The following is a 10158-nucleotide window of genomic DNA, read 5'->3' on the forward strand; positions in this document are numbered from 1 at the left end:
GTTCCTGATCTTAGTGGAAATGCCTTCAGTTTTTCACCATTGAGAATGATGTTGGCTGTGGGTTTGTCATATATGGCTCTTATTATGTTGAGGTAAGTTCCCTCTATGCCTACTTTCTGGAGGGTTTTTTATCATAAATGGGTGTTGAATTTTGTCAAAAGCTTTTTCTGCATCTATCGAGATTATCATATGGTTTTTATCCTTCAGTTTGTTAATATGGTGTATCACATTGACTGATTTGCATATATTGAAGAATCCTTACATTCCTGGGATAAACCCCACTTGATCATGGTGTATGATCCTTTTAATGTGCTGTTGGACTCTATTTGTGAGGATTTTGTTGAGGATTTTTGCATCTATGTTCATCAGTGATACTGGCCTGTAGTTTTCTTTTTTTGTGACACCTTTGTCTGGTTTGGTATGAGTGTGATGGTGGCCTTGTAGAATGAGTTTGGGAGTGTTCCATACACTCTTCCATAATATAGCAGAGGGAGTGTTCCTCCCTCTGCTATATTATGGAAGAGTTTGAGAAGGACAGGTCTTGTCTCTTCTCTAAATGTTTGATAGAAATTGCCTGTGAAGTCATCTGGTCCGGACTTTTGTTTCTTGGAAGATCTTAAATCACAGTTTCAATTTCAGTGCTTGTGATTGGCTTGTTTATATTTTCTATTTCTTTCTGGTTCAGTCTTGGAAGGTTGTGCTTTCAAAGAATTTGTCCATTTTATTGGCGTATAGTTGCTTGTAGTAATCTCTCATGATCCTTTGTATTACTGCAGTGTCAGTTGTTACTTCTCCTTTTTCATTTCTAATTCTGTTGATTTGAGTCTTTTCCCTTTTGATCTTGATGAGTCTGGCTAATGATTTAATTATTTAATCTTCTCAAAGAACCAGCTTTTAGTTTTATTGATCTTGCTATTGTTTTCTTCATGTCTTTTTTCTTTATTTCTAATCTGATTTTTATGATTCTTTCCTTCTACTAACTTTGGGTTTTTTTGTTCTTCTTTCTCTAATTGCTTTAGGTGTAAGGCTAGTTTGTTTACTTGAGATGTTCCTTGTTTCCTGAGGTAGGATTGTATTGTTATAAACTTCCCTTTAGAACTGCTTTTGCTGCATCCCATAGGTTTTGGGTCATTGTGTTTTCATTGTCATTTTTTTCTAGGTATTTAGATTTCCTCTTTGAGTTCTTCAGTGATCTCTTGGTTATTTAGTAGTGTATTGTTTAGCTTCCATGTGTCTGTATTTTTTACAGTTTTTTTTCCGGTAATTGATATCTAGTCTCATAGCATTGTGGTCGGGAAAGATATTTGATACGATTTCAATTTTCTAAAATTTGCCAAGGCTTGATTTGTGACCCAAGCTATGATCTATCCTGGAGACTGTTCCATGAGTACTTGAGAAGAAAGTGTATTCTGTTGTTTTTGGATGGAATGTCCTATAAATATCAATTAAGTCCATCTTGTTTAATGTATCATTTAAAGGTTGTGTTTCCTTATTTATTTCATTTTGGTTCATCTTGCCATTGGGGAAAGTGGGGTGTTAAAGTCCCCAACTATTATTCTGTTAGTATGGATTTCCCCTTTTATGGGTGTTAGCATCTGCCTTATGTATTGAGGTGCTCCTCTGTTCAGTGCATAAATATTTACAATTTTTATATCTTCTTCTTGGATTGATCCCTTGATCATTATGTAGTATCCTTCTTTGTCTCTTGCAATAGTCTTTATTTTAAAGTCTATTTTGTCTGACATGAGAATTGCTACTCCCGTTTTTTTTTTTTTTTTTTTGATTTCCATTTGCATGGAACATCTTTTTTCATCCCCTCACTTTCAGTCTATATGTGTCCCTAGGTCTGAAGTGGGTCTCTTGTAAACAGCATACATATGGTCTTGCTTTTTGTTTGTTTGTTTGTTTTTTTGTGGTACGTGGGCCTCTCACTGTTGTGGCCTCTCCCATTGCGGAGCACAGGCTCTGGATGCACAGGCTCAGCAGCCATGGCTCACAGGCCTAGCTGCTCCGTGGCATGTGGGATCTTCCCGGACAGGGGCACGAACCTGTGTCCCCTGCATCTGCATCGGCAGGTGGACTCTCAACCACTGCGTCACCAGGGAAGCCCCGGTCTTGTTTTTTTATCCATTCAGCCAGTCTATGTCTTTTGGTTGGAGCATTTAATCCATTTAAGGTAATTATCAGTATGTCTGTTTCTATTGCCATTCTCTTAATTGTTTTGGGTTTGTTATTGTAGGTCTTCTCCTTCTCTTGTGTTTCCTGCCTGGAGAAGTTCCATTAGCATTTGTTGTGAAGCTGGTTTGGTGGTGCTGAATTCTCTTAGCTTTTGCTTGTCTGTAAAGGTTTTAATTTCTCTGTGGAATCTGAATGAGATCCTTGCTGGTAGAGTAATCTTGGTTGTAGGTTTTACCCTTTCATCACTTTAAATGTGTCCTGCCACTCCCTTCTGGCTTGCAGAGTTTCTGCTGAAAGATCAGGTGTTAACCTTATGGGGATTCCCTTGTATGCTATTTTTTGGTTTTCCCTTGCTGCTTTTAATATGTTTTCTTTGTATTTAATTTTTGATAGTTTGATTAATATGTGTCTTGGTGTGTTTCTCCTTGGATATATCCTGTATGGGACTCTCTGTGCCTCCTGGACTTGTTTGGCTATTTCCTTTCACATATGACGGAAGTTTTCAACTATAATCTCTTCAAATATTTTCTCAGTCCCTTTCTTTTTCTCATCTTCTTCTGGGACCCCTATAATTTGAATGTTGGTTGTTTAATGTTGTCCCAGAAGTCTCTGGGACTGCCCTCAATTCTTTTCATTCTTTTTTCTTTATTCTGCTCTGTGGTATTTATTTCCAATATTTTATCTTCCAGGTCACTTATCTGTTCTTCTGCCTCAGTTATTCTGTTATCATCAGTTATTCTGGTATTGATTCCTTTTAGCGTATTCTTCATTTCAGTTACTGTGTTGTTCATCACTGTTTGTTTGTACTTTAGTTCTTCTAGGTCCTTGTTGAACGTTTCCTGTATTTTCTCCATTCTATTTCCAAGATTTTGGATCATGTTTACCGTCATTACTCTCAATTCTTTTTCAGGTAGACTGCCTATTTCCTCTTCATTTGTTTGGTCTGCTGGATTTTTACTTTGCTCCTTCATATGCTGCATATTTCTCTGTCTTCTCATTTTGCTTAACTTACTGTATTTGGGGTCTCCTTTTCACAGGCTGCAGGTTTGTAGTTCCCCTTGTTTTTGGGTTCTTCCCCCAATGGGTGAGGTTGTTCAGTGTGTTGTGTAGGCTTCCTGGTGCAGGGGACTGGTGCCTGTTTTCTGGTAGATGAGGCTGGGTCTTGTCTTTCTGGTGTGCAGGAATGCATCTGGTGGTGTGTTTTGGGGTTTCTGTGAACTTATTATGATTTTAGGCAACCTCTCTGCTAATGGGTGGGGTTGTGTTCCTGTTTTGCTAGTTGTTTGGCATGGGGTGTCCAGTGCTGGAGTTTGCTGGTCGTTGAGTGGAGCTGGTTCTTAGCGTTGAGATGGAGATCTCTGTAGAGATCTCACCGATTGATATTATATAGGGCCAGGAGGTCTCTGGTGGTCCAATGTCCTGAACTCGACTCTCCCACCTCAGAGGCTCTGGCCTGACCCTGGCTGGAGCACCAAGACCCCAGGTACGTGGAGAGTTTCTTGCCTTTAGGGAAGTCTGAGGTCTTCTGTCAGTGTTCAGTAGGTGTTCTGTAGGAGTTGTTCCACATGTAGATGTATTCTTGATGTATTTGTGGTGAGGAAGGTGATCTCCATGTCTTACTCCTCTGCCATCTTGAGGTCCTCCCATCCATTTGCTGTTAAGGCTGGAGAATAATATTTTGGTTCCATGCTCTGCCCTCAGGTGCACAGGGGCAGCAGCAGTGTCTCTCAGTGCTCTCCAGGGTGGCCCCTCTTTTTAAATTGTCTTCAAGGGCCCTGGTCTTTGAAACTGAGACTGAAGCAACCTTGCTTCCTGGGCCTGTAGTGGCAGTGACAGCCCTAAAATCTCTGAATCACCTTCGGGGTCATTCTTTCCTTTTTCTGAAGGATAAAGTACGTTAGCAACCATCTTTCATTCTGTCCCATTCTCTCGGTTCTTTTATTCCCAGCTAACAGTGTTTCTGCTGGTATAATCCCATCTCTGTTCCTGGCTTCTGCTGACACAGCTGATTAAACTTCCAGTTCATACTCGTATAAATCTCCTTATCAAATGGTTGTTCAGCCACACCCCTAATGTTCTCTTTGTAACACACTTTCTCATTTTTTATAACTTGGATAAGTTAAGAAATTATCAAATCTTATATTCTGTTTCTTTTTGACCCATAATTCCTTCCATTTATTTTCCTGTTCTCACTCTTTTCTAGAAACTGTAAGGAGTAACCTAGTTGCTCCTATAATATGCTGCTTAGAAATAGTTTTAGCTAAATATCCAATCTCCTTTTTTGAAAGTTCTAATACCTTCTATACAATATTAGAACACAATTCAGCCAAGTTCACTGCCACTTTATATCAAGGATCAGCTCTCTTCCAGTTTGCAGTAACCTATTCCTCATTTCCATCTGAAACCTCATCAAAATGGCCTTTAATTTTCATATTTCTACCAGTATTCTCTTCAGGATGATATATGTATTCTCTAAAATTATAGGGGCTTTCTCTATGGCTCTCCTCTTTTTTTTCCTAATCCCTCAACAGAATTGCCTTTAGTGTCCATATTTCCAGGAACGGTCCCTTCAAGGTAATCTAGGCTTTTTCTAGCAGGTATCTCGAAACTCTTCTGTTCTCAACCCATCAGCCTGTTCAAAGCCACCTCCACTTTTTAAGGTATTTGTTAAAGCATCACTCTACTTCCTGGACCCAAAATCTGTACTAGTCTCTTTGGGTTGCCATAAATAAATAGCTTAGATTAGGTGGCTTAAACAACAGAAATTTATTTTTTCACAGTTCTAGAAGATAGAAGTCTGAGATCAAGGTGCTGGCCCTTTTGGTTTCTGAGGAGAGCTCTCTTCCTGGCTTACAGATGGCTACCTTCTTGCTATACCTCACATGATCTTTCCTCAAGTCATGCATAGGGAAACAGGAAGAAAGAGAGACAGAGAAAGACAGAAAGAGAGAGACAGAGAGACAGAGACAGAGACAGAGAAGCTCTCTGGTATCTCCATATATATATATATATATATATTTATACTAATCCTATTGAATTAGGGTCCCACACTTACTGCCTCTATTAACCTTAATTATCTTCCTTAGAATATTCAACTCCAAATATAGCCACACAGGGGGTTAAGACTTCAACTTATGACATTTGGGGAGGAGCTAAGCTTTCAGTCTATAAAACCTGGGTTGTTTCCACCTTTTGACTATTGTGAATAATGCTGCTATTATCACGTTTGAATCCTTACTTTCATTTCTTTTGCATATGTATAGAATTGCTGAATCCTGTGGCAACATTCGTTAATTTTTTTCAACAAATATTTAAGTACTTTCTATTCCACAGGCATTGTGCTGTGACCTGAGAACAAATGAATTCCTTTAAAGCTCACAAGGTCAAGGCCATCCCCTAAAGAAGAGTAATCATTATTTCAGTTTCCTGGATAGAAAGTGCCCAGGTTCAAAGTAACAACACATTTCACTCTCAATAGTGTCCCTCTTTGAGTGATAGTCTTCATGGTCACATTACCTAAAGCCAATTCCTAAAGCTCAGGTCCTTAAAAACAAAGCCACTAATACATTTGCTCATAACTCTTTTTTATTCAAGTAAATATTCCTCTACCAGAGTGGTGTTTCATTCTCTTAGGTGATTTTTCTATTTGATACTTTTTAGAATTTCAAGGATTTTTTCTACTAATTAAAGATCCTTACTGCTAAAATTTAAGTGAACATTAAGTTACAAATTATGAATCTAAGGAGGCAGAGAAAGTCAAAAGCAAGAAAAGGGAAAATGACTCCCTTGTGATTAAGGAAACTGCAGCTGTAGCATTTCCCCTTATCTGTCACTTCCTTCACCTTTTGTTTAACTTTACTGTGATAGGGGGAATGGGTCAGAAACATGATTTTGGAAGTGTAACACCATCCTCTCATACTATCAGTCATGAAAAAGAATGAGAAATTCACTTTACTCCTACAGCAAAGCAAATTACAAATGGAATAACAAACTTAAATAGCATTCCCCAAAATGAAAGAAATAAAATTAATGTTACAAATTTGGTGGGGAAATACCCCTCTAAATTTAGAAACAATTGAAGAAATACTGCTAAAAGATGAATATATATGGCAACATAAAATTAACTAAGAAGGAATAAAAGAATATTCATCAATGGTATGAGCAATTATTGGATGGACTCTGTTCTGCAACAACAATGATAATAGTCACAGCATGTCTCAGAGCATAAACTAAAGGGTAACAGACATGAAAACAATCATGTCCAATATCATAGAATGAGAGAGAAAGAGAGACTTACCTATATCTGTATTGCTAGTCTCAAAGCAATAAATTGTTGAAAATCATGTTTAACACACAAATTTCATGGCTCACATTCAAACTGCTGTTTTTCAAGCAGAATGGATATTTCTAATCATTTAAAATACATCAACTCTTCCTGTCCACCATTTATGAATTAGGTTCATGGTTCATGCACACTCATCTCTCTATACATAAAGTCTTAGGTTTCTACTAGTAAAGATCTCTTTATTACAAAGCTCTTCTTGTGACTTTAGTAATTTAATAAAACATTTTCTTTCTTTTCACTATTTATGTTTATCTTTTAAATTTAAGCCATCTCAACACTTGATTTACACTGTCTTTCTTTTCTTTTAATAACTATTCTTAAATATTTTATGGAAGTAAGATAGGGCTGATTCACTTTTTAAGGTAAACCCCAAGTAAAGTATAAGTTAGATTTTTAATTATTGAACTACATATTATTGGACTACATTTTTATTATAAAACTACATTTTATTATTGAACTACATTCTACATTCTTTTATTATTGAAAAACATTCTACATTCATTCTTGATATTACATGATATACTAATAAATGGTGGTTCTGTGATTTTGTTGTTGCTATTAATACTCTTTTTGTTTTCATTTTGCTTTGTCATTGGAAGCAATATAATATAGTGAAGATAACTTTGTCAGCACACAAAAAGACATCTGAATTTTCACTGTATGATTCAGTTTCCTACGTATCAATGAAGTCGATCACTTTTTTCTTATAATAAAGATAAATAAAACAATATGAATGACTACGTTGCCATATAATGTCCTTAGAGGAATTATGCTATATAAATTAAAATAAGTGATATTTTTATCATTATTATTTACCACTACTTGCCCAGTTTATAAAACAATCCATTTCTTTGCTCTTCATGATGTGCTCACCATGATTTCTCTTGCTGTTCCTACAACTAATGGCTATAATTGACACAGTATTATAATGTGTTTGTGTGTATTATATATCATCCTTGAGGGAAAAAATTTTTGGCATCACTCTTTTCCAAACAATTCCCTCTCATGTAATCTGTTTCATATTATAATGCCCTAGACATATTAACCTGTATTGGTACAAGTTAATCTTATTTTCTCCAGTTTTTTTATAATTTTAGATCCCCAGCTTTCTTAGAAAGAACTCCCAATGAAACAGCATTGGCAGCATTTTAAACAATTGATAAAAAATAATTTAAAAATTAACAAGCATCAAACTCAAAGACTTAACCTAGAATATTTCCAAATGTGGTACAGATACATCTATCAATTCATTTAGCTTGTCTCCTTTGATACTTTTATTCTCATATAACTTGATATATTCAAAACAATATTAAGTATTTATAATATTAAGATACCTTCTCTGCTGTGGGCCTGCTATTAAATTTATTTTATCTTGTCAATTTATATGAGTAAATATTATTTTGTTCCTTTAATTAATTTTATGTTGCTATATATATATTCATCTTTTAATAGTATTTCTTCAATTGTTTCTAAACTTAGAGATATTTTCTCCTCTGTGGGCCTGCTATTAAATCCATTTTGTCTTGAAATGTTCTTTATATAAAGATATACTTATATTTTATATAAAGATTTTCTAGTTGCTCTTTGGTTTTGACAGGACTTTTTTAATTGAAAGCAACACAAATCCACTTCAATAAAACTTCCAGAAAAAATAAGATTTTATTGGAAGATATCACGTATAACTCAAAAAAAATTCAAGAATAAGTTAAAAAACAAGACGGCATAAATTGTCAGCTACCATAACATTAGCAACAGGATGTCATTATCCTTAACTCTGAAGTTAGGACTTGCTTCACCATTAATGTCATGCAAGTCCAAACTTCTCTCTCATTGCAAATTCTCAGTAAAGAAACTGTTTAGCCCTGGCTGATTAGATATCCTTGTCTAATCAGGCAGGATCAAGAAGGAAGTGTAATTTGGAAGACAAATATATAGCCAAGAGAATTTATTCTTTTAGTGTATGAGGCTATGGATGGACCAAGAGATTATCATATTAAGTGAGGTAAGTCAGACAGAAAAAGACAAATATCATGTGATATCACTTATATGTGGAATCTAAAGAAAAATGATACAAATGAACTTATTTACAAAACAGAAATAGACTCACAGACATAGAAAATTAATTTATGGTTACCAAAGGGGAAAGGGTTGGGGGAGGGATAAATTAGGAGTTTGGGATTAGCAAATACAAACTACTACATATGAAAAAGTAAACAATAAGGATCTACTGTACAGCACAGGGAACTATATTCAATATCTTGTAATAACCTATAATGGAATAGAATCTGAAAAATAATATATATATATACACACATACATATATGTGTGTGTGTATATATATGTATATATATATATATATATATAACTGAATCACTTTCCTGCATACCTGAAACACAACATTGTAAATTAACTATACTTCCATTAAAAAAATGGTTAAAAAAAGAAATAGCTCAATCCTGGTGTATTCATACAGTGGAATAGTATATAGCAAAGGACATAAATAAGCTACAGTTGCATGTATCACTGTGGTTGAAACACAAAAACATAATGTTAAAGGAAAGGAGCAAGTTTTCATACAATATTATACCACTATATGAAATTCATAGAGATTAATATTAATATATTTACAATATCAATATATATTGAAAATATAATAAAGAAAGCTAAATAAATATTCAACACAGAACTCAGACAGTGATTTATACTGGGTAGTGAAAAAATAAATAGAATATTTCTAAGATATGGGCAAGGTTCTGCTTCACAATCTGAGTGGTGCACAATTGCGTTTGCTTTCTTATGATTAAATCAGTAACACTATTGCTATTAATATTATTAAATTAGTAATACTATCATTATAATTAAAATATGCATATGGAGATCAATGGAACATTTTAGGATCCCCACTGACTTTTTGATTTAGTACCAGCAAACTTTAAGCCTCATTTCCTCTCTATGTCCAGGCCCATCATCTCTTCAACTTTCTGATAAAGCCCCCCTGCATCCATACAAACACACACAAGCATTTATGTTCTGTTGCTGTTTCTTTTACATTTGGTGCCAGACAGAAAGTCAGTTCTTCCACCAACAAGATTTTCCTTCAGAAATGATGGTGTACTTTTGCTTGCCTCTTTTCTGACTTCCTCCCAGGAAGCACATCCTCTGCCCCTGGTGTGGGACATCCCATCCATGTGAATCAATATAATTTGTTCTTTGATGGCCCCAAAGGCTAATTGTCATCAGTTTTGACAAAGGAACCTCACTTTAGGAGGAATCTGTTCCACATCACAGTGATATTGCTATAACAATACATATATGATTTTTGCACTCTTCTCTGTGATGTAGTTTTGATGTCAAATATAGCTTAAGGTTAAATTATTCAGTGATATTGCCCACTCTCACCACTCTCATTCAACATAGTTTTGGAAGTTTTAGCCACAGCAATCAGAGAAGAAAAAGAAATAAAAGGAATCCAAATCAGAAAAGAAGAAGTAAACTTGTCACTGTTTGCAGATGACATGACACTATACATAGAGAATCCTAAGGATGCTACCAGAAAACTACTAGAGCTAATCAATTAATTTGGTAAAGTAGCAGGATACAAAATTAATGCACAGAAATCTCTGGCATTCTTATAC

Source organism: Physeter macrocephalus, chromosome 6 (assembly GCF_002837175.3).
Source record: "Physeter macrocephalus isolate SW-GA chromosome 6, ASM283717v5, whole genome shotgun sequence".
NCBI classification, from domain to species: Eukaryota; Metazoa; Chordata; class Mammalia; order Artiodactyla; family Physeteridae; genus Physeter; species Physeter macrocephalus.